Here is a 27,657-nt window from a genome sequence, read left to right as displayed (position 1 = left end):
AAACGCAGCAAAACTGTGCATGCGTATGCACTGCAATGCGCAGGCGCGTCGTACGGGTACAAAGAGGATCGGTGCTGGGCGATGGATTTAACGAAGAATCCATTCGCACAGCCGATTGCAAGGTGATTGACAGAAAGAGGGTGTTTATGGGTGTCAACTGACCGTTTTCTGGGAGTGTTTTGAAAAACGCAGGCATGTCAAGCGTTTGCAGGGCGAGAGTCTGACGTCAATTCCGGGACCAAAAAGACTGAAGTGATCGCAGCAGCTGAGTAAGTCCAGAGCTACTAAGAAACTGCAAAAAACTTTTTTGTACCACACGGCTGCAAAAGCGTTCGCACACTTGCAAAGCAAAAATACACTCCCCCATAGGCGGCGACTATCTGATCGCAACGCTGCAAAAAATAGCTAGCGTGCGATCAGGTCGGAATGACCCCCACAGTATCTAGGGTAGGATACCTGCAATCCCAGCCATTCATGCCCCATTGGGGTTCTCTTCCAGTTCAGCTTGCTGCATTTTAGTGCCTTCCCACCCCCTTCTGGGAGATGTAGTCCACTGCTGCAGTTCCTGCTGGTAGTGCCCGTGGTCGCGATGCTTCTTCATGCCCTGATGCTCCAGTGCGTAAGGACAGGTCAGCACAGTGCTGATCTGATCTAGGGATGGCCATCGTCCATCGATGATTCAAAATCATTGATGGTTTATGACCGATGTTGAATACTTTTACCCTCGATGGAGGAGAACCAGATTGTTTCCTGTCATCGATGGTTCACTGCTACCGAATTTATTTATTTTTCTTTATCTCAGTGTCAGGTCACAGAGCTTAGCCTCGCCCCCTGACACTCATGAAGCCACGCCCCCAGGCTCTGTTTGGCCCGTATTTCATTATACAGTAATGCAGGGGTGACCATCGATGGGTAAAACCATTGATGGTTCCCTGCCAGATGGTTTTACACCATTGAGGTTATCCATCAATGGTACCATCGTTGGTGACGATCAATGGATAACCCACCAATGGCCATCCCTAATCTGATCCTCACATCTGATAGGTTGGCTGGTCCTAGGAGGGGGACCAGCCTACCTAAAGCCTAGATGCTGACCAATCATGCCAGTCCTCTCCTTCTGTGGGACTGCCTTCTCCCTCTGTGTGACAGTCCCTGGTGGTGGCATACAAAAATAAATCACAGTGACTTGTTATATTATAGTACCTGGATGGCTTGCAATATGCTGCATAGCAAAGGCCCCCCATGCACTGCACCGGCTGCACCGCAGCTAATTCCGCATCTGTGCTGGCACTGACATTATTGTTATTTGTGCCGTCATTTTGATGGGCTGGTAACTAGTCTTAAATAATTTCCTGGCCAGAATTTGGACTATGAGCAGGTAACAAACATTATAGTTATTATGCTATCTAATATCAAGGCCACACATGCCTAAGTGACTGCTGTTATATTTATGCTTGGCATAGTAACAAGCCCGTGGTCAGACTGCATGGCTAATAATAAAACCTGGAATCTGATATATTTGACAATTTGTTTTGCTAATCACATCTTCACAGTATCTTGCTGGAAACTGCATTACTAACATTATAAGTCGTGGTATAAGGACGTTATTGCTTGGTTAGGAATTAATAGCAGCATTGAGATATTTTCCATGCAGGAGCGGTTCTTGGTGCGGGCAGCAGTGCCTGCGCCCGGGGCGCTGCGGCCTGGGGGCACAGCCACAGTCACCCCGCAGGCGCCCACCGCCTTCCCGCACCCCGCTCCCTGGCTGCAGCAGACGCCGTGGGCTGTGTGGGCGTCCGCTGCAGCCGGCGCACCTGTCAGACGCTAGAGGTCATTATTGACCTCTAGTGTCTGTGCGGCGCTGCTGTGGGAGAGACGTCATGAGAGGAGCCGCGGGCAGCCAGATGGAGCAGCAGCAGTAGCGGTCGGGAAGCAGGAGTGGGGCTGGTATGGTAAGTATTGTTGTTGTTTTTGTGTGTGTTTGTAAGCGGCTACTAAGGGGCACAGCAACAGGGGTCACAACTACTGGGGGCACAACTACAGAGGGCACAACTACTGGGGCAAATCTACTGGGGGCATAGCTATAGGGGGCACAACTACTGGTGCAAATCTACTGGGGGCATAACTACAGGGGGCAAATCTACTGGGGGCATAGCTACAGGGTGCAAATCTACTGGGGGCAAATTTACTGGGGGCACAGCTACTTGGGGCACAGCTACTGGGGGCATAACTGTGGCCACACCCCTCCCCTATGAAGCCACGTCCCTATTTTTGGACGCGCGCTTGAACTGTTTTACCACGGGGGGGCACCAGTGGAAACTTTTGCACTTGGCGCCACGAGGTGTAGAACCGGCCCTGTTACCATGAATTGATAAAAAAAATATCATGTCCATATGAGAATTTTGTGCGACTTATAGTAGTGCATATTATTTTTATTGATATTTTATACATTTTTATTATGTGATTCACACTGGTAGATGTTTATATGATTACTGATTACCAGCCTGTCATAATGACGGAACAACATAACAGTAATGTCAGGGCCGGCGGCTGAGCGCACCTGAATGCAGCAACACTTTAATTGCTCTGTCAGGTGCCATCTAGTGGCCTCCGGTGTGCAAAACACTTGAATCCCCCACAGAGGTGAGGAGCAGTGTTAGCCTTTTATTATATAGGATGTATATGTATGTTTTGTGATTGTTTTTTATATTGGATTTTATTAGTTAATTAAATATTATCTGATCACCAGCGTTGTCTTGCTGTATATTTTTCTAATGTACATATGGTGTTAAATCAATAGACAAAGGAAAGAGCGCATAGGTAAAATAAAGGAAAACCAAAGTGGCCTGAAAAGGTGCAGATATTCTAATAAGTTTAATACACTGGCCAGGGCCGGATCTAGACCTTGCGGCGCCCCAGGTGAAAAAAAAATAGGGGAGTGGCTTCATGAAGAAGGGGCGTGGTCAGTTATGCCCCCTGTAGCTGTGCCCACAGTAGTATTGCCCCCAGTACTGTGCCCCCTGTAGAGTTGTGCCCCCAGTAGTATTGACCCCAGTACTGTGCCCCCTGTAGAGTTGTACCCCCAGTAGTACTGCCCCCTGTAGAGTTGTGCCCTCTAGTTGCGCCGTTTACAAAAAATAAAAAAAAAAAATTAATACTTACAATCCCCGCTCCTGCTTCCCCACCCCTGCTGCCCTGCATCTCCGCCCGCCGGCGCAGCTCCTCGGATCTATGGGAGAGACGTCATGACATCTCTCCCATAGCACCGCATAGACACTAGAGGTCAATTATGACCTCTAGCGTCTATGTGCCGCTCCCACAATTCAGCTGCCCCACTTGTGATTTGCACGAATGTAAAGCAGCATGCAGTGATTCATATGTGATCTGAGGGTGCATCTGGTGCCGATATTTATCGAAGACTTCGTGCACAATATGGAGAAAGAGTTTTGTCAAGGAGAAGTGTGTATGAATGAATAGAGAAGTTCAAAGAAGGTTACACAAGTGTCAGCCATACAGAAGGAGCCGGACGCCTGTCCACGTCCATGACTGATGAGAACATTGAGCATGTCAACTGATTCTCTTGGAAAGAAAGAAAGAAGCTCTAAGAGGATGTAGATTCACGTCTGATGAAGAGGGGAAGACAGACAGCAGTGCATTCGTGGCTCGCAACCCAGCCTAAAATTTTTAATGAGGGAATAGAAAGCTTGTTGACAAATGGACAAAGTCAGTGTCGGACTGGGGCATGAAGGGCCTACCGGGGGAATGTAGTGGTCAGGGCCCATGCATAGGGGTGTGGCTTGCCACCACATTGGTTTACATAACCATTAGAGACTGCATGGGCTGGGGCCCTTGATATATATACTGTACAGTACAGAAAACAATGAATGAATAAATGCGCTGCTAGGTATAATGCAGCCAACTACGCAATATGGAACCTTCACAAAAATTCCAAGAAAATAGACGTTATAAAAGAAAATTGAATAGTGGCGCAACTACCAATAGGCCTTACATAAAATGTCCTTATCAATTCCAGGTGTAATGAGTCCTGTGTTGTAAGGGTCCCGTTGTCCGTGCAACCTTTGATCCTATGTTCAAAATCCTTAACCTCCCAGATGGTACAAGGGCTCCGCTCGTGGTTCTGGATACCACGAAAGCCGGATAAGGATAAATGAAGTCCAGTGTCAGGTCACCCACAGTCAGAAGAGAACACCAATTGCTCAACGCGTTTCGGACGCTCTGGTCCTTCCTCAGGAGCATAAAGGTGTACAGCAAAAGAGCATATATTTATACCTAGATCTAATGACACAATAATGTCCATGTGGGCAGCTTTCTCCGCCCCAAACAGCCGGACGCACGTCCGCAGCCGGAAGTGGCGTTGACCGGAAGCGGAAGTTGTAATGCGTTCCACCGCTAAGATCCGGAAGTTCACTGTGCGTTCCAAATACGGATATTCACAAACGGGAGCCCGTAGACCATTGTGGGTGACCTGACACTGGACTTCATTTATCCTTATCCGGCTTTCGTGGTATCCGGAACCACGAGCGGAGCCCTTGTACCATCTGGGAGGTTAAGGATTTTGAACATAGGATCAAAGGTTGCACGGACAACGGGACCCTTACAACACAGGACTCATTACACCTGGAATTGATATATACTGTACAGTCAATATTGCTACTGCATGCATGATAATGTAGCAGATTAATAACAGTAATGCATGATAGAAATACACCATAGTCCTCTGCATTATAATGGAACATATACATAATGTATAATTCAAATGCACAGTCTGGAACCTCTTCCCTAGAGGATGAGGTGGGGCCTCCGGGCAGTAGGGCCCACCGGGGGTTTCCCCTGTACCCCTGTGGGCCAGTCTGACCCAGGACAAAGTGTTTTGAAAAGCAGGGATATTACGTCAAAAAATAATAAATTCTATGAAGGAGAGTGCGGATCATTTTTGACTCACCTGTGTGTGTGTGTGTGTGTGTGTGTGTGTATATATATATATATATATATATATCATACCTCCCAACTGTCCCGATTTTCGCGGGACAGTCCCGTTTTTTGGGGTCTGTCCCGCTGTCCCACCCGCGGGCCGTAGTGTCCCGCGGTAGGGGGGGCAGTTGGGAGGCTCAGTCTCTCGCTGCCCTGCTTCACAGAGCAGCGGTGAATAGACGCTGTGCGCATGCGCACAGCGTCTATTCATTGTAGACAGAGGGAGAGGGGGCATGCCAGCGGCTCACGGAGCGCTGGGCATGCCCCCTCAGTGACGAAATTGGGGGCGTGGCTCGCGATCGCGGGTCTTCCCGCGAAGCCACGCCCCTTTTCACAGGTCACGCCCCTTTTTCGGGAGCGCGCGCGGCTTTGCCGCGCGTATGTCCCTCTTTCAAGGCAGCCAAAGTTGGGAGGTATGTATATATATATATATATATATATATATTTATATATAGATTACTGTATGCCCTGCACTCACTCTTAACGGTTATAGGTACTGCGGTGCCCTCCTGGAGGCAAATACCTCTGGATACTGGTAAGGAAAAAAGGCGGCACTCAAGCAGGCGTCTTAAGCAGGTAACATCATGGTCAGTTTATTCCAACACGATGTTACCTGCTTAAGACGCCTGCTTGAGTGCCGCCTTTTTTCCTTACCTATATATATATATATATATATATATATATATATATATATACTAGGTGCTTCATTGCGCCCTACGGGCGCTCTTCACACTGTCGCAAGGGGCTACGCCCCTTTAACCCTTGCATGCCTATATGGGGTTCAATATTTGTATTATATGGAGTATTACCTGCATTCCTTTGTTAGTGGTTAAATATTGCACAATGAAAGGGCGTGCGATGGTGAAGGAGGCGCAGGCCCCTTGCGACGGCGTGAACAGCACATGCAGGGCACGATGTACAGAATGAGCGGGTGCGGGGGGGATTGCGGATGGGGAAGGGTGTCTGTAGATGCTGCAGGTGGAGGGGGGGGCAGATACGGGGGGGGGGCGGATGGGGAAGGGTTGGGACGTGCTGCGGGTGGGGGAGAGACAGAAGAGTGGGGGCTGTAGATGGGGGAGGGGTCCGGAGGCACTGCAGGTGGTGGAGGGGCAGGTGCGGAGGTGCCATGGGTGGGTGAGGGAGGGACCGCGAATGGAGGAGGGTGTCTGCAGATGCTGTGGGTGGAGGGGGGCAGGTGTGGGGGGAGACATATATGGGAGTTGGATGGTGGAGGGGGTCTGGAGGTGCTGTGGGTGGTGGGGGAGTGGGAGGTGCTGGTGGTGTAGGGGGTCTGGAGGCACATCGTGTGGGGGAGGGGTGGAGTGTCGCATGTGGTGGAGGGGAAGGTGCAGAGGTGTGGTGCATTGGGGAGGGGTCTGGAGGCGCTGCGGGTACTGTACCTGCCAAAAAGGTAGTTGGAGTGACAGGGTCAGAACAGGGATGACGGGGCCAGGACAGGGGTGACGGGGCCAGGACAGGGGTGACAGGGCAAGGACAGGGGTGACGGGACCAGGACAGAAATTACAGGGACAGGATAGGGGTGACAGGGCCAGGGTAGGGGCAGCACGACCAGGATTTGGTTGACAGGGCCAGGATAGAGGTGACAGGGCCAGGATAAGGGTGACAGGGCCAGGATAGGGGTGACAGGGCCAGGATAAGGGTGAAAGGGCCAGGATAAGGGTGACAGGGCAAGGCCAGGGGTGACAGGGCAAGGCCAGGGGTGACAGGGACATGACAGAACACAGGGCACGGGAGAGATTGGTATTAGGGACAAAACAGTGGTGACAGACAGATGTGTCTTACCGGAGTCACTGCTGCTGGCTGCTGCTGTTCCACTCCAACCTGTTGGGATCTGCTGCTGGTGGAGACTTGGCATAGCTGACGCTCTCAGGCTGGAGTCCTGCTTCCTCTGCCCGTCCGCATCCCTCCCCCCCACTCCTCAGTCACACACCGCGGACCTCGCGCGGCTGCCGGGCACTGTGGTAAGGGGAGACTGGGAGTGACTGGTTAGCTCCCAGGAGACGCTGAGGCTGGAGGGAGGAGGGGGTCATAGCATGCACGCGGCGCGGACCTCGCGGCTGCCTGGCACTGTGGTAAGGGGAGACTGGGAGTGACTGGTTAGCCCCCAGGAGACGCTGCGGCTGGAGGGAGGAGGGGGTCGGAGCCTGCAAGCAGCGCGGACTTCTGCAGTGCTGCCCGCCGGCTAAAGTGTGTGAAGGAGCTGGGACACCTCACTGCGGGCGGCAGCACTGCAGCTAGCGTTGGGGTTGCCGGGGCTGGAGATAACAGAGGCAGTACGGAACCTGCACAGCGGCAGGTGCCCCACAAAACTGCAGCTAAGAAGCGTGGAGTGTGCCAGAAAGTGCCAGAAAGTGACGCTCCTCCGCGTCAGAGAGACCCTGCTGAGTATGCTGATGTGGGGGGGTCAAGTACACAGACAGTGAGCCGGTGCCCGTCTGTCTGTATGGCATACCCCCTCACACACCCCCATACCTCCCAACTGTCCCGATTTTAGCGGGACAGTCCCATTTTTTTGGGTCTGTCCCACTATCCCACCCGCGGGCCGCAGTGTCCCGTGGTGGGTGGGGGTGGGGGGCAGTTGGGGAGCTCCTGCTCTCGCTGTTCTGCTTAGCATGCTCACAGCGTCTATTTAGTGGAGACAGAGGGAGAGGGGGCATCAGGGGGTACGGATTAAGGGTGGGCCCAGGGGGTACGTACCCCGGGCCTCACAGTTTTAGGGGGCCCCCCGGCTGGAGTAGCTCTGTCCCAGCTCTGAAGCTCCCCCGTCCTGCCAGTAACAGCGGCAGCATTGTGCTACTGTGTGTTGGCAGGTCTGTGGTGTTGCAGGGAGGCAGCAGCCTCCCTGCTTTCTTCTGCCTGTGCGGGTGTGTAGGGGGGAGCAACCACCCCCTCTGGATTTACCCCTAGCTGAGGGGCCAAAATCCCATAAAAAAAAAAAATATCCCGGAATTTGCATAAGGGGGCGTGGCCACGAGGACCGCGATTAAGCCACGCCCCCAAACCCACAGCAGGCACAGCAATGAGATAGGGTTCCTGTCTCAAGTGCCCTGGGCCCCCCGGAACTCATAATCCGCCGCTGGGGGCATGCCAGCAGCTCACAGAGCGCTGGGCATGCCCCCTCACTGACGAAAACAGGGGCGTGGCTCGCGATCGCGGGTCCACCCGCGAAGCCACGCCCCCTTTCCCGTTAGCCATGCCCCCTTTTTGCTGTGCGTGTGTCCCTCCTGCCTGAAGAAAGCTGGGAGGTATGCACCCCTGCCTGTGCCATGCCCATGCCTGTGCCATGCCTGTGCATCTGCTCCTGCTCCTGCTCCAAGTCTCCTATAGATTTGCCCAGATCTGTGACTCATTTGACTAACTCTGCCCAGTGTTTTGACTCCGCCCAGCGTTAGCAAATGAAGCACAAAGTCACAGATCTGGGCTATTATATAGGAGATATATATATATATATATATATATATACACATATTTTTATATTTTCATATCTCTCAGTTAGGATATTGTTTTTAGTTTATATCTAGAGGAGAAGCACTCATATCATTATAAGCTCTGAGATACATTCTACGAAGCGCAGCCCTGTATCAAATTGATATAGCAATACAATGTTTAGGGAACATGCTGCTGACTACCATACACAATTAATATTAAGACCTTACTGCATACATTATACCAATTGCTGCATTAAATCTAGCCATTCATATTATTGGGGTTATCAATGCAGCATAGAAGGCACTCAGAGACTGTCACACGGTAAAATGATTTTTCAATGTATTGGAAAATATGCAAACGTTTTCGAGGCCAAAGCCCCGTCCTCAGGCCAATACACAAATCTGCTGTAGATTTGTGTATTGGCCTGAGGACGGGGCTTTGGCCTCGAAAACGTTTGCATATTTTCCAATACATTGAAAAATCATTTTACCGTGTGACAGTCTCTGAGTGCCTTCTATGCTGCATTGATTATCTGATATCCTTTGGAGTGGCACCGGAGCAGCTGAATACTGTTTTTTGAGTGCCGGCAGACTGGGGATCTTTATTATTGGGGTTACATACATTTTACCGGCGGACGGGATGCCGGCTGTCAATATCCCGACAGCGGCATCCCACCCGCCAGAATGCCGGCAGCAGGGCGAGCGCTACGAGTCCCCTTGCGCTTGCCAATCTGTTATAGAATATATTCAAACTCTATGGCTGTCGTGTACACCCACGAGTGGGAATAGCCCTGGTGTGTCCGTATTTCCTCTGTCGGCTGTCGGGATTTCAACACCCGTATCCTGCACGCCGAGATCTTGACAGCCGGCATTTTAACTGCAACTGATATTATTGCATAGAAATAGAAAAGACAATAAAACTGTTGGCAATTTCGGTCGCAGGAATTATCAACACCTGGTGCCTAAAAGATTCCTACGTGATGGGTGGGAATTAAATTTCAAGGCTGGGAAAATCCAGATAAGAAAGAATACAGAATGATAAAAATAATAATAAATATTTCACACAGAACATGTTCTAAGACAAAATCCTTCTAGAGATTTTTGTTTTTACCAGTAAACAGGTAAAAGTGCTGATCACAAGCTTACAAGCTATAGGTAGTGTCAGACTGGGGCGTGAAGGGCCCACCGTAGAAATGCAGTGGTAGGGGCCTATGCTTAGGAAAGTGTCGAGCCATCATAGAGGCTTGGCTAACATTTAGAGAGTGCATGGTCTAGGCACCTTTATAAGTATATATAGCAAATACTGCTAGTCCATGTATTTACACACTAAATACATGGAAAGCTTGCCACCGGCCCGCAGTGTGGCAAGCGCAGCGAGCCCGCAAGGGGACTGGCTGCGCTCTCTGCCGGTATTCCAGCTGTTGGGATTACAGCGTCAGTCTCCTGACCGCTGGGATCCCATAATGAATCTGATGAAAACTAGGATAGGACAGCGGTAATAAAATGGGGTTGTGTCTGTTGGGAACACAAAGGTTTTAAGAATTAAGAATTGCTGTCTGACTACTAGACCTTTAACCAGAAGAAAGAGCTCTACCTTCTCCAAAGTTAAAAGTTTGATTGGCAATATTTTAGTGAATAAAATGACTATTTCTTTGATCTTGTGTGTGGGGAAAGTTACATACAAGTGAAAGAGGAAAGAGTGATTTTGGACTAAGGGAGTTTAATCATAGAGGTTTTTATTGCATGTCAGTCAAGCGGAAAAGCATTGCGACAATAGACAAAATATATCAAGCATCTAAATAAGTACAATGCTGATTACAAAGTCGTAACAATGGTGTGAGAACAGTAAAACAGTAAAATGTATGTTAAACAAGATAAATTGTCGATTTCCATTTCTTTATATCAGAGTAAGCATTAAAAACTAAGAGGCATAGGATCTAGTACCTAAGGTCGACAATGAAAAGAGGTGATAGAGAAGAAAGAAGAGTAAAATAAATAAATAAATAAAACAAACAAACAAACAAAATTGATTTGAGGAGAGGTCATGGAGTAGCTTTCCTTTTGTATATAATCACATTCAATTTGCGTGTGTTCAGCGAGTCGGGGACAGGAGTATGAACCTGTAGCACTAGTAATCTTACAACAAAAAGAGTATCAGGTCAGACCCGGAAGGGGCACGTTGTGATGAGAATACCAAGGCAGCCATGTAGAATGAAACTTTTTAACAGCATAGTGTTGAAGACTGGTAATATATTCCATTTTAGCAATGAACCAAATTCTGTTCAAAAGTTCCTGCCCACTGGGAGCAGTCAGAGATTGGAGTTGAGCCTTTTTAATGTTAAAGGCTTCCTGACAAAAACAATAAATGCTTTATCAGCTGAAGTTTATGGTGTAGTGTGTGTAGGTTCAATTTGTGCTCAGGGTCAGTGTATGGTGTGTTGTTGTGAGCAGTGTTTGACTCTGTATGTGAGCAGTGTTCCTCCCCAAAGCAGGCTTAAGCTGGGTACACACTTGATGATATGTCGCCCGATCCCTCGGAGTGGAGCGACATATTGGGTACATCGTCTAGTGTGTACCATTGATATGTGCGCTTCCGCGGCTGCAGCAGTGCTGATGGGGGATGTAGCTAGTAATGACATGCAGCAGCATGTCGTGTGGTTCTCCCCATTGGATCCGGTATTGGCAAGTGTGTATGGACTTGCTGCATGCCAGATCCTGTCACCCGTCGGATCGGCTGGGTACACACATTGCGTAGTGTATATCCAGCTTTAGACTATATAATATTGTCAGTTAGACAGTCATCAAAGTGCTACTTTTTTTCCATAGCATGGCACCTGCACATAGGCCCTCATTCCGAGTTGTTCGCTCGCAAGCTGCTTTTAGCAGCATTGCACACGCTAAGCCGCCGCCTACTGGGAGTGAATCTTAGCTTAGCGAACGAAAGATTCTCAAAATTGCGAATAGAAATTTCTTTGCAGTTTCTGAGTAGCTCGGGACTTACTCTGCCACTGCGATCAGTTCAGTCAGTTTCGTTCCTGGTTTGACGTCACAAACACACCCAGCGTTCGCCCAGACACTCCTCCGTTTCTCCAGCCACTCCTGCGTTTTTCCCAGAAACGGTAGCGTTTTTTCACACACTCCCATAAAACGGCCAGTTTCCGCCCAGAAACACCCACTTCCTGTCAATCACATTACGATCACCAGAACGAAGAAAAAACCTCGTAATGCCGTGAGTAAAATACCAAACTTCTTAGCAAATTTACTTGGCGCAGTCGCAGTGCGAACATTGCGCATGCGCAATTAGCGGAAAATCGCTGCGATGCGAAGAAAATTACCAAGCGAACAACTCGGAATGACCACCATAGTGCCTGTCCCCAACCTTAACAGTAAAACACTCTGCAGCCCCTGCTCTCTGTGACATTTATGAAACAGACCAAAGGGGGTCAATCCGAGTTGATCGCACGCTGCTGATTTTTGCAGCTCAGCGATCAGGTTACTACTGCACATGCGTATGCACCGCAATGCGCACGCGCGTCGTATGGGTTCAAACAGCATCATCTAGCGACGAATCCATTCGCACCACCGATCGCAAGGAGATTGACAGAAAGAGGGCGTTTATGGGTGTCAACTGACCATTTTCTGGGCGTGGTAGAGAAAACGCAGGCGTGTCCAGGCGTTTGCAGGGCGGACGTCTGCCTGCCGTCAATTCCGGGACCGGACAGGCTGAAGTGATCGCAAGGGCTGAGTAAGTTCAGACCTACGCTGAAACTGCAAAAAACTTTTTCGTCCCGCTCGACTGCACATGCGATCGCACACTTGTTAAGCGAAAATACACTCCCCCGTGGGCAGCGACTATACGTTTGCACGGCTGCAAAAAGTAGCTAGCGAGCGATCAACTCGGAATGAGGGCCAAAGAGGCTGCAGCCAGAAGAGGGATTACACAGGAGGCAGGGTCTGATTCCCGATCTGCCAGCCGGCTATTAAAAGTAGCAGGGAATGGAGAGCAGGATATGTAGGTGGAGCTGCACAAGTATGATGTTTAGAATACATGCCTGCGAACAGGTGCACAGTACTCTTCACCCCCTGTACACACATGGGTGCAAAGATCCGGTGGGGAGGGAGGGGACAGAGTCTCATTGCCTCTCGCAGCCATCCATATACTCGAAGAAGGTAGCCTTGGTAGATGCAGTGATGCCCTGTGTGCTGAGCACCACCCACACCACCCTAGTAACAATCCTGCATCCTTCGCTGGGTTGCTAGCTGTTATGTGCCTCATCCCCCTTTCCCATATTTCTCTCCCTATCCCCAAATCCATTCTGGAGTATTGATGCCAGTCATAACGGCACTCATTTGCTTCGGTCATCTCTGAGGCATAATCTGCTTGTGGCTTGCCCAAATGCTACCACTACCGGAAGGTGACAACCTTTTTTGCCATCTACTGCAGGGCATAAGACTTCCTTGCCCCACAGACTGAGTGTGTGCTTTCCCGTCTGACAGCTTTCCTCTATTGGTGATGAGGGAGCAATTGGCAGTCGCAGGGAACTGTCAATTCCTGGGAGCCCCCATGTGTATGATGTCCAGTGCACCTCTGCTAGACGGACACCATACACTATGCTGGGTCACTTCAGTCCGCATCACACTCCATCCCGCCAACTTCCTCTTGCGGCTGTATACTTAGGGAAAAAGCGTGGCCACAGAATAGTACCAATTCACATTACACCGAACAGTAGTGTCCGTCAGTCACATTACACCACACAGTAGTACCCCTTATGCCATGTTAGAGCCCCTTACACACATTACACAAAAGTAGAGCAGAGCCCCTTATACACGTTACGCCATGTAGCCCCTTACACACATTGCACCAGGTAGACCATTATACATATTGCACCAGGTAGACCATTATACACATTGCACCAGGTAGACTCTTATACATATTACACTTATTAAGTGCCTTCTATGTAATGCCCTCATTAGTAGTGCCACCAGTAGTAATGCCCCCAGTGGTAATGTCCCCATGTAGTATTGCTCCAAGTAGTTATGCCCCCAGTAGTTATGCCCCCAGTAGATATGCCCCCTGTAGTTATGCCCACAGTAGATATGCCCCCTGTAGTTATGCCCACAGTAGATATGCCACCCATAGTTATGCCCCCAGTAGAGATGCCCTCAGTAGTTATGCCCCCAGTAGATATGCCGCATTAGATATGCCCCCTGCAGTTATGCCTCCAATAGAGATGTCCCCTGTAGAGATGCCCCGAGTAGAGATGCCCCAGTAGAGATGCCCCCTAGTAGCGCCTCTTACACACAAAAAAAAACCATTACTCACCAGCCCCGCTCCTGCTTCCTGACTACTGCCCTCCATCTGGCGCCTGCTACTCGGATCTATGGGAGAGACATCATGACGTCTCTCCCATAGCGCCACACAGCCGCACACTGCCTGAGTCGGAAGCCGGAGCTCAAGAGTGAGCTCCGGCCGCCGCTGTGGGGAAGGTGCTGGCTGCAGCGGGCGCCCGCACAGCTCACGACGCCTGCTGCAGCCTGGGTGCGGGTGGGCGCCTGCGGGATGACTGCGGCCGTGCCCTCAGGCCGAGACGCCCCAGATACCCGATGCCTAGAACCACTCTTGGCTGCTGGTGTGCTCCCAGTCTATTAAGTGTACTCGTGGCCGCACTTAACCAACAGGGCACACATGTACACTGGCACTGGGGACACTTTAATAGGCCAGGAAAACCGGTGGTGAGTGCCAGCGCTTCCCCAGTGGCCCCTCCACCAGCCCAGGGCGCCATTCCACTGTGGTCTTCCTGTCCTGTTCTGCTCCTCCTTTCTCACAAGAGACGCTGGGCAGCCATTGTACAGAGCTCTGCAGGTCTCCAGAGGCTGTGGGCTGTGTCTCCCTGTATAGCAGGTTATATAAAATGATGAAACCTTCCAGCCTTATCTCAGCGCTGGGTATTTGAAATTGTTTTCTGCATTGTATGTGACTTATGCTAGTGCTGCTGCTTGATTTCACTGTATTTCAAACTGTACATTGATATTGCTTTCCCTGTACTTGTTTCTTCTCTGTAACCCTTAAATACTAGTGTGTATTGGATTCAGTCTGCCACACTTTACTAATAGTTGTATTTGTGTGAGCTCATTGTCACATATTGTGCCTGTTACATGCTGCACGATACAACACTGTGGGCCTAATACAGTATGGGTTTAGTTGTGCAACAAATCGCACAACTGCAAACCTTTTCTCTAAAATATGTGCGGACGCCCAGCACAGGGCAAGTCCACCCCGATTGCCGGGTCCTGCCCCCCCCCCCCCCCGCACTAACATGCGACACCCTGATTCCGACAAAGGAGGCCCATGTATCCTTTGCATGGTGGCTTCACAAACCCAACCTGGACAAGGGCCGGCACTTCTGGTTCCGCACTGGACATTTCTCACCACGGATGCCAGTCTCCGAAGGTGGGAAGCAGTCAACGGGCAGTCACTCCTTTCAGGGCCATTGGTTTCCAACAGAAAGGACTCCCAATCAATCTACTCGAGCTCCGAGTAATTGACAGGCTCTTCAAATGGCTCAAGACCTCCTTTACGGTTTGTCAGTACATGTTCAGTCAGACAACATCACTGCAGTGGCCTACATAAATCGGCAAGGTGGCACTCGAAGTGCAGTAGCCATACAGGAAGTGTCTCAGATTCTCGTCTGGGCATAAATCCATCATCCGGCCTTCTCGGCATTAATCATTCCAGAAGTCCTCAACTGGGAGGCGGACTTTCTCAGTTGCCAAGATGGCCACGCCAGAGAGTGGTCTCTCCACCCAGACGTCTTTCAAATCCTTGTACGCAAATGGGGTTTGCCAGACATGGATCTCATGGCCTCCAGACACAACCACTAGGTTCTCGTGTACGGGGCCAGGACAAGAGATCCGGAAGCAAGCTTTGTGGACGCACTCACAGTTCCATGGAACTTCCCTTTGGCATACCTCTCCCTCCAGTATCTCTCCTTCTCAGAGTACTGCGCAAATTCATGGAGGAAGATGGCAAGCTTATCCTGGTAGCTCCAGCATGGCCCAGATGCCATTGGTTCTCGGATCTGAGATCCCTTCACAGACGAGCCCTTCCCTCTATCTCTTCAGCCAGACCTGCTTTCTCAGGGACCCTGTCTCCATCCAGGCCTGTCTTTGACAGCGTGGCTCTTGAGTCTTCCCTCCTAACGGAAAAAGGCTTCTCCTGTGCGGTAGTTCAGACTATGCTTCAGGCTCAGAACCCTGCCTCAGCCCGCATATATTACCAGATATGGCACTCCTACTTCCAGTGGTGTGCTCACTGTGACTAAGATCCTAAAGTCCTCATGAGCCCTTAGCTGTTAGCCTTCTTTCTTACAGCTGAGCCTAGCCATGGGTCTTCATCTGGCTTCACTGAAGATCCAGGTCTCGGCCATGTCAATTTGGTTCTAGAAGAGACTGGCTCCATTACCAGATGTATGTTCTACTTTCATGCGGTACTCTTAATACAAACTCCATTTGTCCCTCCGTTGGCTCCGTGGTATTTGTCTTTGGTTCTTCGGGCCTTATCACGGTCCTCTTTTGAACCATTAGAGATGGTTGAACTCAAATGGTTAACCACAAAGACCCTCTTTCTCCTAGCAATCGCCCCAGCATGCAGTGTCTCAAACTTGGGAGCTCTCTACTGTCGCTCACCATTCTTGATTTTTCACCAGGACATATCAGTCCTTAGAATGAGAAAAGGCTACCTACCTAAGGTAGTATCTAAGTTCTATATTAAAATCCATTGTGGTACCAGACTTTCAGGAACCCAGCCTCTCACAAGAGGATATATCGTTGGATGTGGTCTGTGCTCTTAGGATCTATGAGGACCATACTGGTTCCATTAGGAAGACTTAAATTATTCATCCTTTATGGATGTCACAAACGGGGCTGGCCAGCCACTAAACAAACATTGGTACGTTGGCTCCGCATGACCATTTCACAGGTGTATACACAAGCGGATTTGTCTGTTCCAAGTACAGTCTCTGCTCAGTCTACTCGCTCTGTCGGTCTGTCATGGGCAGCCCCGACATGGCGCATCTGCTGAACAACTCTGCAAGGCAGCTACATGGTCTACTGCCCATACGTTTCTTGGGTTCTATTCCTTTAATATGTTTGCCTCTCAGGATGCAACCTTTGGCCCCAATGTCCTACTATTAGCTTAGGAGCATTCCCTCCCTATTACAACTGCTTTGGGACTTGCCAAGGTTAAGAATTAACCCTATGGAGACCATGGACCCTGAAGAAGAAAAGAGGAGTTATGGTAAAACTTACCTTTGTTATCTCTCTTTCTTCGAGGTCCATGGGATCCACAGGGCGCCGACACTGACGCACCTAGCTTCAATGGGTTACTTTTACGGTCACCAGTTCCCTTCTCCTCTATATGAGAGTGTGTTTCCTGTGTACAAGGAAGCCATCAGGGGGGGACTGTGGGAACTGGTGTCTCGGGCCCTTACAGAGAGGGGGGTCCAACTCTGGCTCCTATCGCCAATATCTGTAGAGCTGCACCAGTCTGTGATCAACAGCAGTCTGATATGCAAGGAGGACTTCTTAAAACAAACCTTATCTGTGCATCAGCTCACTGTAAACCGTTCCTGTAGGTCCGCAACACTTCACCTATATGTAACATCACAATGTATGACATCACATAGAGGTGGAGCTGTCCGGCAGAATCTTTTTTTTTGGAAGGGAGGGGCCCTGTCAATTTTGTCAGTCCCGGGCACCATAATTTCTGATGGCAGCCCTGCCTGTACGTGCCAACCTTCCTTCTCTCTCTTCTCTCCCGCTCCTGCTTTGGACTTTGGGGCGGGGTATGAAGGGGGAGTAGCAACCTGGCATTAGACCCTTTCACATTGGCTTCCCGACCCAGCAATATGCCAGGTCACCATCGTGGGCGGGGGTAGAGACGGCATTGGAGGCGGGTGTGGAGGCGGCGCTGGGAGATGAGATAATCTCCACGCCGCCTCTGTCTATGCTGTGAATGGGTCCCGGGTTGGATTGACCCGGCAACCCGTTCACACTGCACCTGACCCAGTAATAACCCGGGAATAAACCCTGCTTTATTCACGGGTTGAATTTCCGGGTCAGCCAACCTGGGAATTCATCAGTGACCCCTTTCACACCTCACAGTACCTCGCGTCGACCCGACAATATACTGGGTGGATACCAGGTTATTTGTGTGGTGTAAGAGGGACTACTGAGTCAAATGAAAAGCGATCAGCTTTGTTTTGTTTTGCTTTACTCTACATCATACCTCCCAACTGTCCCAATTTTCACGGGACAGTCCAGTTTTTTGGGGACTGTCCCGGTGTCCCGCGGTGGGGGGGGGGGCAGTTGGGAGGCTCCTGTCACTGCTGCTCTGCAGCGGTGAATAGACGCTGTGTGCCTATTCACTGGAGACAGGAGGAGAGGGGGCATGCCAGCAGCTCAGAGAGCACTGGGCATGCCCCTTCAGTGACGGATTCGGGGGCGTGGTGCGCAATCTTTTTACAGGCCACTCCCCTTTTTTCAAAATCGCACAGATGTCCCTCTTTCCCTGGCTCAAATGTTGGGAGGTATGTTCTACATATCTGTGTTACTTTGTTTCTCTGTAATTACTTATCCTACTCGTCAGCTGAATACTACTTCCTCATACACAGCAGAAAGATCTTTTTCGACTGTCAGGGATGATATTATTCCATTAGCATATCAAAAAGGTGAAAAGAACAACTGTTATACCCCTTTCACACTGCAGCTTTAACCCGGTAAATTGCCGATTTTTAAGCCTTCCAAAACGGTTCTAGCTGCGGTGTGACAGGGCCACCTTGAATTTACCGTTTTCGAAATACCGGTATTTTGAAACAGTTAAAAAGCAGGGTCCTACACGGTTCAGACCCGTTTCATTGTGCAGTGTGAAAGGCTCAGAAACGGTATTTCCAAGCCACAGAAGGTGATAGGCTGTCTCCATGCGTGATGTCACCAGGCAGAAGCGGGAAACTGGAGGAAAAACACACGAGACACATGAGAGTGAGTTTAGAAGCGTTTTATTACACAAAATATATTATACAATGGCAAATTGGAGTGATGAGGAGGTTAAGGAGTTTCTTAGGATTAGAGGGGATGAAGAAATATGTAGGCAAATCACTGGGACAGTGAAGAATGCAGTAATCTCCAAAAACATGGTAAAGATGCTTGAAGCTGCTGGGTTCCATCATACGACTAGCCAAATTATTAATTATTAATTAATAATTAAAAATTATTACTAATATGTGGGCCAGAAAAGTCCATTTAAAATGACAACCACTGTTTTCTATGGGTGAAACGGGTTCAGTGTGAAAGGTACCAAAACAGTAATGAAATGGTAATATACTGGTTACAACATGCGATGTGAAGGGGGTTTAACTGCTCAGACCCCGTTTAAAGAATTGTTTAAAGAACCGTTTCAAAAGCAGAGTTTGCGATGTGAAAGCAGCATTACTATTTTTGGTTAAACTATAAATATATATTTCCTTATATTTTCACTGTGAGCACAACTACAACACCCACAATTCTTCCTGCACTGTCGGATTATTAATAACCAATAAGGGAAAAGGGGATGGGGGATATCTTCTGCACAAGTCAAAGATCAGTTATTCCTTTGAATATGATGAATGCCCCAATAATACATGTATTGTGATTACAAATCTCAATCTAATGTTGGGGGTGCTGCCATAGACAATAAGATTGAGGACAAAACAAAAGAGGATAGAGAAGATTGTCTCTTTGTTGGCGCACGGAAAAGAGAAAAGATTACAGTTAATCTAAAATATAACTTTTAATGTCAAAGGATTAAAATGATGTGAAATATATAAGGAAAAATATTATCAAATAAAAGATACTGTATCCATTAAAAAATATTCACTGTGTGTAATTTATTGTATTACCATATGCGGTGTTATTAGTGTTTATAGAACCAGGACCACCACGTGATAATCTCACTATTCAGTATGAGGGTAAACTATAGTGAATATGGTTATACATTCAGGGTCCGACAGATTACTGCAGCATTCAAAGACCTCAATAGTATTCGCCTTTGAGGTATATATCGCAGTTTGTCCTTAATTCCCTATTGTCATAACAATTAATTATAACCCTAGCATAGATTATCATTTGTCAGTGGCATTCAATGCCCCTGCCTATATTGCTGTGGTAATTTATATGCATATATAGCAGCAGAAGCACCTTGCCTCAAAGACTATTATTAAGAGGCTTATTGTCATGTTAGATCTTACAGTGTTGCGGTTTTGATTGCCTAATGCAGCAACATTGTAACAGCCCGTACAGTTAGGTCTTTTTCCTTTACATAAGTACTTATGAGTGAAATAGAGCAGTGTATAGTATAGGGACAGCTACTCAGGGTCTTGACTTTGAAATATATGCTGTGACTTTGGAATTATAGTATCCTTATCTACAGGAATTGTTATAAATAAAACATTTTCCTGCCTGTCAGTCGCAGCCTAATTGATACAATGTATTTATGCCAGAATGTCATATTATATAATATTTTGTGCCACTGGATTTAGCCACCTAAATCAGCCTCGTGTGTGGGTCTTTTTCCTAGCAGTCTCTGAAATATATAGTGCAATGTGCTGCCAGGCTAGTTTGAACAAGACGATTAGTAAATACAATTGTGTCCAATGTTGCACATTTCTACATTAAATGTCACCATTACTCTATCTTCGTCAACTGTAGAGGATTGCAGAGACCTTATCATGAGAATAATTCACACAGGGCTGCTATCATTTATAAATAGTGGTATTCACATGTGTATTCTCGGTATAGAGATCACTGCCTTAATCTGATTGATGGCTCCGTATGTGATCCTTATCCTAAGAGGTATGAATAGGCAGCATGTAACGAGATGCTGCTATCCAACTGATTTTTCAGTGGCTAACCCCCGTAATAATATCCCCCGTATGGTAAATTGTATTACACTCAGTCCCGTCCGATTAATAGATTTTAACACGTATGCCATGTGCTGCATAAATTCACTCAGGCTCATGTACTAAACTCCCTGCGTTTAACGACCTATAATAAAAGAGTGTTTCGCAGAGAGCCATTAGATTACATGTGTGTTGTACGGAGTTGTTTGTAATTGCCGATCTTTGGGGGTAATTCCAAGTTGATCGCAGCAGGAAATTTTTTAGCAGTTGGGCAAAACCATGTGCACTGCAGGGGGGCAGATATAACATTTGCAGAGAGAGTTAGATTTGGGTGGGTTATATTGTTTCTGTGCAGGGTAAACTAAATACTGGCTGCTTTACTTTTACATTGCAATTTAGATTGCAGATTTAACTCACCACACCCAAATCTATCTCTCTCTGCACATGTTATATCTGCCTCCCCTGCAGTGCACATGGTTTTGCCCAACTGCTAAAATATTTCCTGCTGCGATCAACTCAGAATTACCCCCATTGTTATACCGTAAAGGATCTGATAGCACTCAGCGTGCCAGGCGCGTGTAAAGTGAATTATCCACAGATACTAGCTATTAATTATTGTGCCGCATAGGATTTAGTCCAGTATACAGGATATCTATACACGTGTCTTTTGATCTGCAGGTACTATGACTCTGCTCTTCTACACCTATGCTAAATAGCTGGTCATTCTATTGAAAAGATCCTGGTCCTATTACACACATTTATCACATTACATCAAATTACTTTCAACATTTTTTACACAATGAAATTATAGGCACGCAAATTCATGTCGCTCTAAAACGCCACCCATTTGTGGATCTGGCACTGTGGGGGCATTTGTATAACTGACACTGTGGGGGCATTTGTATACCTGGCACTGTGGGGGCAATTGTGGATCTGGCACTGTGGGGGCAATTGTGGATTTGGCACTGTGGGGGCAATTGTGGATCTGGCACTGTGGGGGAATTTGTGGATCTGGCACTGCACTATTGGGGGCATATGTGTATCACGTCCCATTTTAATTGACCACACCCATTTTTTGGGCGCGCGCACACACAGTACCTCTAAAGGGAAGACCTACTGGGGGGGCAGGGTAATTTCTCTAACGTCCTAGAGAATGCTAGGGACTCCGTAAGGACCATGGGGAATAGACTGGCTCCGCAGGAGATAGGGCACTTTAAAAAAGACTTTAGGATTCTGGGTGTGTGTGCACTGGCTCCTCCCTCTATGCCCCTCCTCCAGACCTCAGTTTTACACTGTGCCCAGAGGAAAATGGGTGCACTACAGGGAGCTCTCCTGAGTTTCCTGCTTAGAAAGCATTTTTGTTAGGATTTTTTCTCTTTTTCAGGGAGCACTGCTGGCAACAGGCTTCCTGCATCGAGGGACTGAGGAGAGAGGAGCAGACCTACTTAAATGTTAGGCTCTGCTTCCTCGGCTACTGGACACCATTAGCTCCAGGGGGACTGAACACAGGTTCGTCCTGGGCGTTCACCCCATAGCCGCGCCGCCGTTCTCCTCACAGAGCCAAAAGAAACGAAGACAGAAGACGTCTTAGGCGGCAGAAGCCTTCGGTGCTTCACAGAGGTAACACACAGCACTGCAGCTGTGCGTCATTGCTCCGCTACACCTCACACACTCCGGTCACTGTAAGGGTGCAGGGCGCAGGGGGGGGGCACCCTGGGCAGCAATAAAACACCTCTCCTATGGCAAAAGTGTATATACATGTACAGGTGGGCACTGTACATGTATATAAAAGAGCCCCCGCCATTTTTTAATAAGTTTGAGCGGGATAGAAGCCCGCCGCCGAGGGGGCGGGGCTTCTCCCTCAGCACTCACCAGTGCCATTTTCTCTACACAGCACCGCTGAGAGGAAGCTCCCCGGACTCTCCCCTGCTTGACACACGGTGAAAGGGGGTTTTAAAGTAGAGGGGGGCACATTATTGGCGTTTATACACTACAGCAGCGCTACTGGGTAAACATTCTGTGTTTTTCTCCAGGGACATATAGCGCTGGGGTATGTGCTGGCATACTCTCTCTCTGTCTCTCCAAGGGGCCTCAGGGGGAACCTGTCTTCAGAAAAGAGATTCCCTGTGTGTGTGAAGTGTGTCGGTACGTGTGTGTCGACATGTTTGACGAGGAAGGCTCACCTAAGGAGGAGGGGGAGTGCATGATGGTCAGATCGCCATCGGCAATGCCGACACCGGTCTGGGTGGATATGTGGAATGTCTTGAATGCAAATGTAAATTTACTGCATAAACGATTAGACAAGGCTGAAGCTAGGGATCAGTCAGGTAGTCAGACCATGCCTGTCCCTGTGGCACCAGGCCCTTCGGGGTCTCAAAAACGCACCATATCCCAGATTACTGACACAGATACCGACACAGAGGGGTATATTTACTAAGCTCCCGATTTTGACCGAGATGCCGTTTTTTCTTCAAAGTGTCATCTCGGTCATTTACTAAACACTAATCACGGCAGTGATGAGGGCATTCGTAATTTTTTGCAAGTTCAGGTAAAAAATTACGAATGAATACACCATCGGTCAAAACGCGGCTGTTTAAGTATGAATCTCGGTCATTTACTAAGAAGTGCAAAGCCAAAAAAGAACAAACACTGCCGTGAAAAATTACAACTCGTAAAAAAGTGCTAAAAAAAAACAGACCTTTTTTTTTTATTCGTGATTGGATAGGCATGCAGGGATCCATGAGATCCGTGCATGTATATCAGTGGGAAGGGGTGGGAAAGTGCTTATTTTTTCAAAAAAAATTGCGTGGGGTCCCCCCTCCTAAGCATAACCAGCCTCGGGCTCTTTGAGCCGATCCTGGTTGCAGAAATATGGTGAAAAAAATGACAGGGGTTCCCCCATATTTAAGCAACCAGCATCGGGCTCTGCGCCTGGTCCTGGTCCCAAAAATACGGGGGACAAAAAGAGTAGGGGTCCCCCGTATTTTTAAAACCAGCACCGGGCTCCACTAGCTGGACAGATAATGCCACAGCCGGGGGTCACTTTTATATAGTGCCCTGCGGCCGTGGCATCAAAAATCCAACTAGTCACCCCTGGCCGGGGTACCCTGGGGGAGTGGGGACCCCTTCAATCAAGGGGTCCCCCCCCCCAGCCACCCAAGGGCCAGGGGTGAAGCCCGAGGCTGTCCCCCCCCATCCAATGGGCTGCGGATGGGAGGGCTGATAGCCTTTGTTGTAAAATAAAAGATATTGTTTTTAGTAGCAGTACTACAAGTCCCAGCAAGCCTCCCCCGCATGCTGGTACTTGGAGAACCACAAGTACCAGCATGCGGCGGAAAAACGGGCCCGCTGGTACCTGTAGTACTACCACTAAAAAAATACCCAAAAAAACACAAGACACACACACCGTGAAAGTATAATTTTATTACATACATACACACATACATACATACTTACCTTATGTTCCCACGCAGGTCGGTCCTCTTCTCCAGTAGAATCCAAGGGGTACCTGTTGAATAAATTCTACTCACGAGATCCAGGGGTCCAGGCTCCTCGGCAAATCCAGGGATAATCCACGTACTTGAATAAAACAAAAAAACGGTTGCCCGACCACGAACTGAAAGGTGACCCATGTTTGCACATGGGTCACCTTCCCACGAATGCCAGAAACCCACTTTGCCTTCTGGCTAAGTGGGTTTCTTCAGCCAATCAGGGAGTGCCACGTTGTAGCACTCTCCTGATCAGCTGTGTGCTCCTGTCCTCACTGACAGGCGGCACACGGCAGTGTTACAATGTAGCGCCTATGCGCTACATTGTAACCAATGATGGGAACTTTCTGCCCTGCGGTTGACCTAAAGTGACGTCACCGCTGAGCAGAAAGTTCCCATCATTGGTTACAATGTAGCGCATAGGCGCTACATTGTAACACTGCCGCGTGCTGCCTGTCAGTGAGGACAGCAGCACACAGCTGATCAGGAGAGTGCTACAACGTGGCACTCCCTGATTGGCTGAAGAAACCCACTTAGCCAGAAGGCAAAGTGGGTTTCTGGCATTCGTGGGAAGGTGACCCATGTGCAAACATGGGTCACCTTTCAGTTCGTGGTCGGGCAACCGTTTTTTTGTTTTATTCAAGTACGTGGATTATCCCTGGATTTGCCGAGGAGCCTGGACCCCTGGATCTCGTGAGTAGAATTTATTCAACAGGTACCCCTTGGATTCTACTGGAGAAGAGGACCGACCTGCGTGGGAACATAAGGTAAGTATGTATGTATGTGTGTATGTATGTAATAAAATTATACTTTCACGGTGTGTGTGTCTTGTGTTTTTTTGGGTATTTTTTTAGTGGTAGTACTACAGGTACCAGCGGGCCCGTTTTTCCGCCGCATGCTGGTACTTGTGGTTCTCCAAGTACCAGCATGCGGGGGAGGCTTGCTGGGACTTGTAGTACTGCTACTAAAAACAATATCTTTTATTTTACAACAAAGGCTATCAGCCCTCCCATCCGCAGCCCATTGGATGGGGGGGGACAGCCTCGGGCTTCACCCCTGGCCCTTGGGTGGCTGGGGGGGGGGGGACCCCTTGATTGAAGGGGTTCCCACTCCCCCAGGGTACCCCGGCCAGGGGTGACTAGTTGGATTTTTGATGCCACGGCCGCAGGGCGCTGTATAAAAGTGACCCCCGGCTGTGGCATTATCTGTCCAGCTAGTGGAGCCCGGTGCTGGTTTTAAAAATACGGGGGACCCCTACTCTTTTTGTCCCCCGTATTTTTGGGACCAGGACCAGGCGCAGAGCCCGATGCTGGTTGCTTAAATATGGGGGAACCCCTGTCATTTTTTTGCCCATATTTCTGCAACCAGGATCGGCTCAAAGAGCCCGAGGCTGGTTATGCTTAGGAGGGGGGACCCCACGCATTTTTTTGGGGGATTTTACATTGTTTAATTAAAAATAAAATAAAAAAAGAACCCCAGCACGGATCACACAGATCCGGCCGAGATTGATTGTAAAAAAAAACGGCAGTGTTTTGCTAATCACTGCCGTAAAATTAGGTAAAAAAAAACGAATGACATCGACATCGGAAGAAAAGAAAAACACGAATACGACAGCTTAGTAAATCCATCGTAATAAATTCAAAAAGTTGCAGTTTTACACTGTCGATGTCATTCGTGATTGAACTTTGACCTATTTTCGGAAATTACGAATGTTAGTAAATGTACCCCAGAGACTCACTGTAGTGTCGACTATGAGGATGCAAAATTACAGCCAAAGGTGGCGTTACATGATTATGGCCATTAAAGAGGTATTGCATATCACTGAGGAACCCCCTGTTCCTGACACGAGGGTACACATGTATAAAGGGAAAAAGCCTGAGGTCACTTTTCCGTCCTCATTTGAACTAAGCGACTTGTGCGAAAAGGCTTGGGAATCTCCATATAGGAGACTACAAATTCCCAAAAGGATTCTTATGGCGTATCCCTTTCCACAAAAGGACAGGATACGATGGAAATCTTCGCCGAAGGTAGACAAGGTGCTGACACGCTTATCCAAGAAGGTGGCACTGCCTTCTCAGGATACAGCTTCCCTCAAGGATCCTGCTGATCGTAAGCAGGAGGTTACCATGAAGCACATTTACACACATTCCGGTACTATCGTTAGACCGGCTATGGCATCGGCCTGGGTGTGTAGTGCTATCGCAGCATGGACAGATTCCTTATCTACGAAACTTGAAACCCTAGATAAGGATTCCATTCTAATGACCCTAGAGCATATCAAAGATGCTGCTTTATATATGAGGGATGCTCAAAGAGACATTTGTTTACTAAGCTCCAGAATAAATGCTATGTCTATTTCTGCTAGGCGACTCCTGTGGACCTGACAGTGGACGGGGGATGCAGACTCAAAGCGGCATATGGAGTCGTTGCCTTACAAGGGGGAGGAGTTGTTTGGAGAAGGCCTCTCGGACCTTGTCTCTACTGCTACGGCTGGTAAATCGAATTTCTTACCTTATGTCCCCCCGCAGCATACTAAAAAGACACCTCATTATCAAATGCAGTCCTTTCGTTCCAATAAAAGCAAGAAGGTACGGGGATCGTCCTTCCTTGCCAGAGGGAAAGGCAAGGGAAAAAAGCTGCATGCAGCTAGTTCCCAGGAGCAGAAGTCCTCCCCTACATCTGCAATGTCCACCGCATGATGCTGGGGCTTCCCGGGGGGGAGTCAGCTCAAGTGGGGGCGCGGCTTCGATTTTTCAGCCAGGTCTGGGTTCACTCACAGGTGGATCCCTGGGCTATAGAGATTGTTTCTCAGGGATACAGGCTGGAATTCGAAGTTGTGCCTCCTCGCCGGTTTTTCAAATCAGCTCTGCCAGCTTCCCCGTCAGAGAGGGAGTTAGTGTTGACTGCAATTCAAAAATTGTATCTTCAACAGGTGATAGTCAAAGTTCCTCTTCTCCAGCAAGGAAAGGGGTATTACTCAACCCTGTTTGTGGTCCCGAAACCGGACGGTTCGGTCAGGCCCATTTTGAATCTAAAATCCCTGAACTTGTACTTGAAAAAGTTCAAGTTCAAGATGGAATCGCTCAGAGCGGTCATCGCCAGCCTGGAGGGGGGGGATTGGATGCTGTCCCTGGACATAAAGGATGCATACCTTCATGTTCCGATTTTCCCTCCTCATCAGGCGTTCCTGAGATTTGCAGTACAGGACTGTCATTACCAATTTCAGACGTTGCCGTTTGGGCTTTCCACAGCCCCGAGAATTTTCACCAAGGTAATGGCGGAAATGATGGTGCTCCTGCGCAAGCAGGGTGTCACAATTATCCCATACTTGGACGATCTCCTCATAAAGGCGAGATCTCGGGAGAAGTTGCTGGACAGCGTGTCGCTGTCGGTGAGGATGTTGCAGGGGCACGGCTGGATTCTCAATTTACCGAAGTCCCTACAACGCGTCTGACCTTTTTGGGCCTGATTCTAGACACAGACCAGAAAAAGGTGTTTCTTCCGATGGAAAAGGCTCAAGAGCTCATAGCCCTGGTCAGGAACCTATTAAAGCTAAAAACGGTTTCAGTGCATCATTGCACACGTGTCCTGGGGAAGATGGTGGCATCGTACGAGGCCATCCCCTTTGGCAGGTTCCATGCGAGGACCTTTCAATGGGATCCGCTGGACAAATGGTCCGGGTCCCATTTACAAATGCATCAGAGGATCACCCTGTCTCCCAGAGCCAGGGTATCTCTCCTGTGGTGGCTGTACAGTGCTCACCTCCTAGAAGGCCGCAGGTTCGGAGTTCAGGAC

The sequence above is a fragment of the Pseudophryne corroboree genome, chromosome 2, assembly GCF_028390025.1.
Source record: "Pseudophryne corroboree isolate aPseCor3 chromosome 2, aPseCor3.hap2, whole genome shotgun sequence".
In the NCBI taxonomy this organism is placed as follows: Eukaryota; Metazoa; Chordata; class Amphibia; order Anura; family Myobatrachidae; genus Pseudophryne; species Pseudophryne corroboree.
This window is presented reverse-complemented; position numbering follows the sequence as displayed.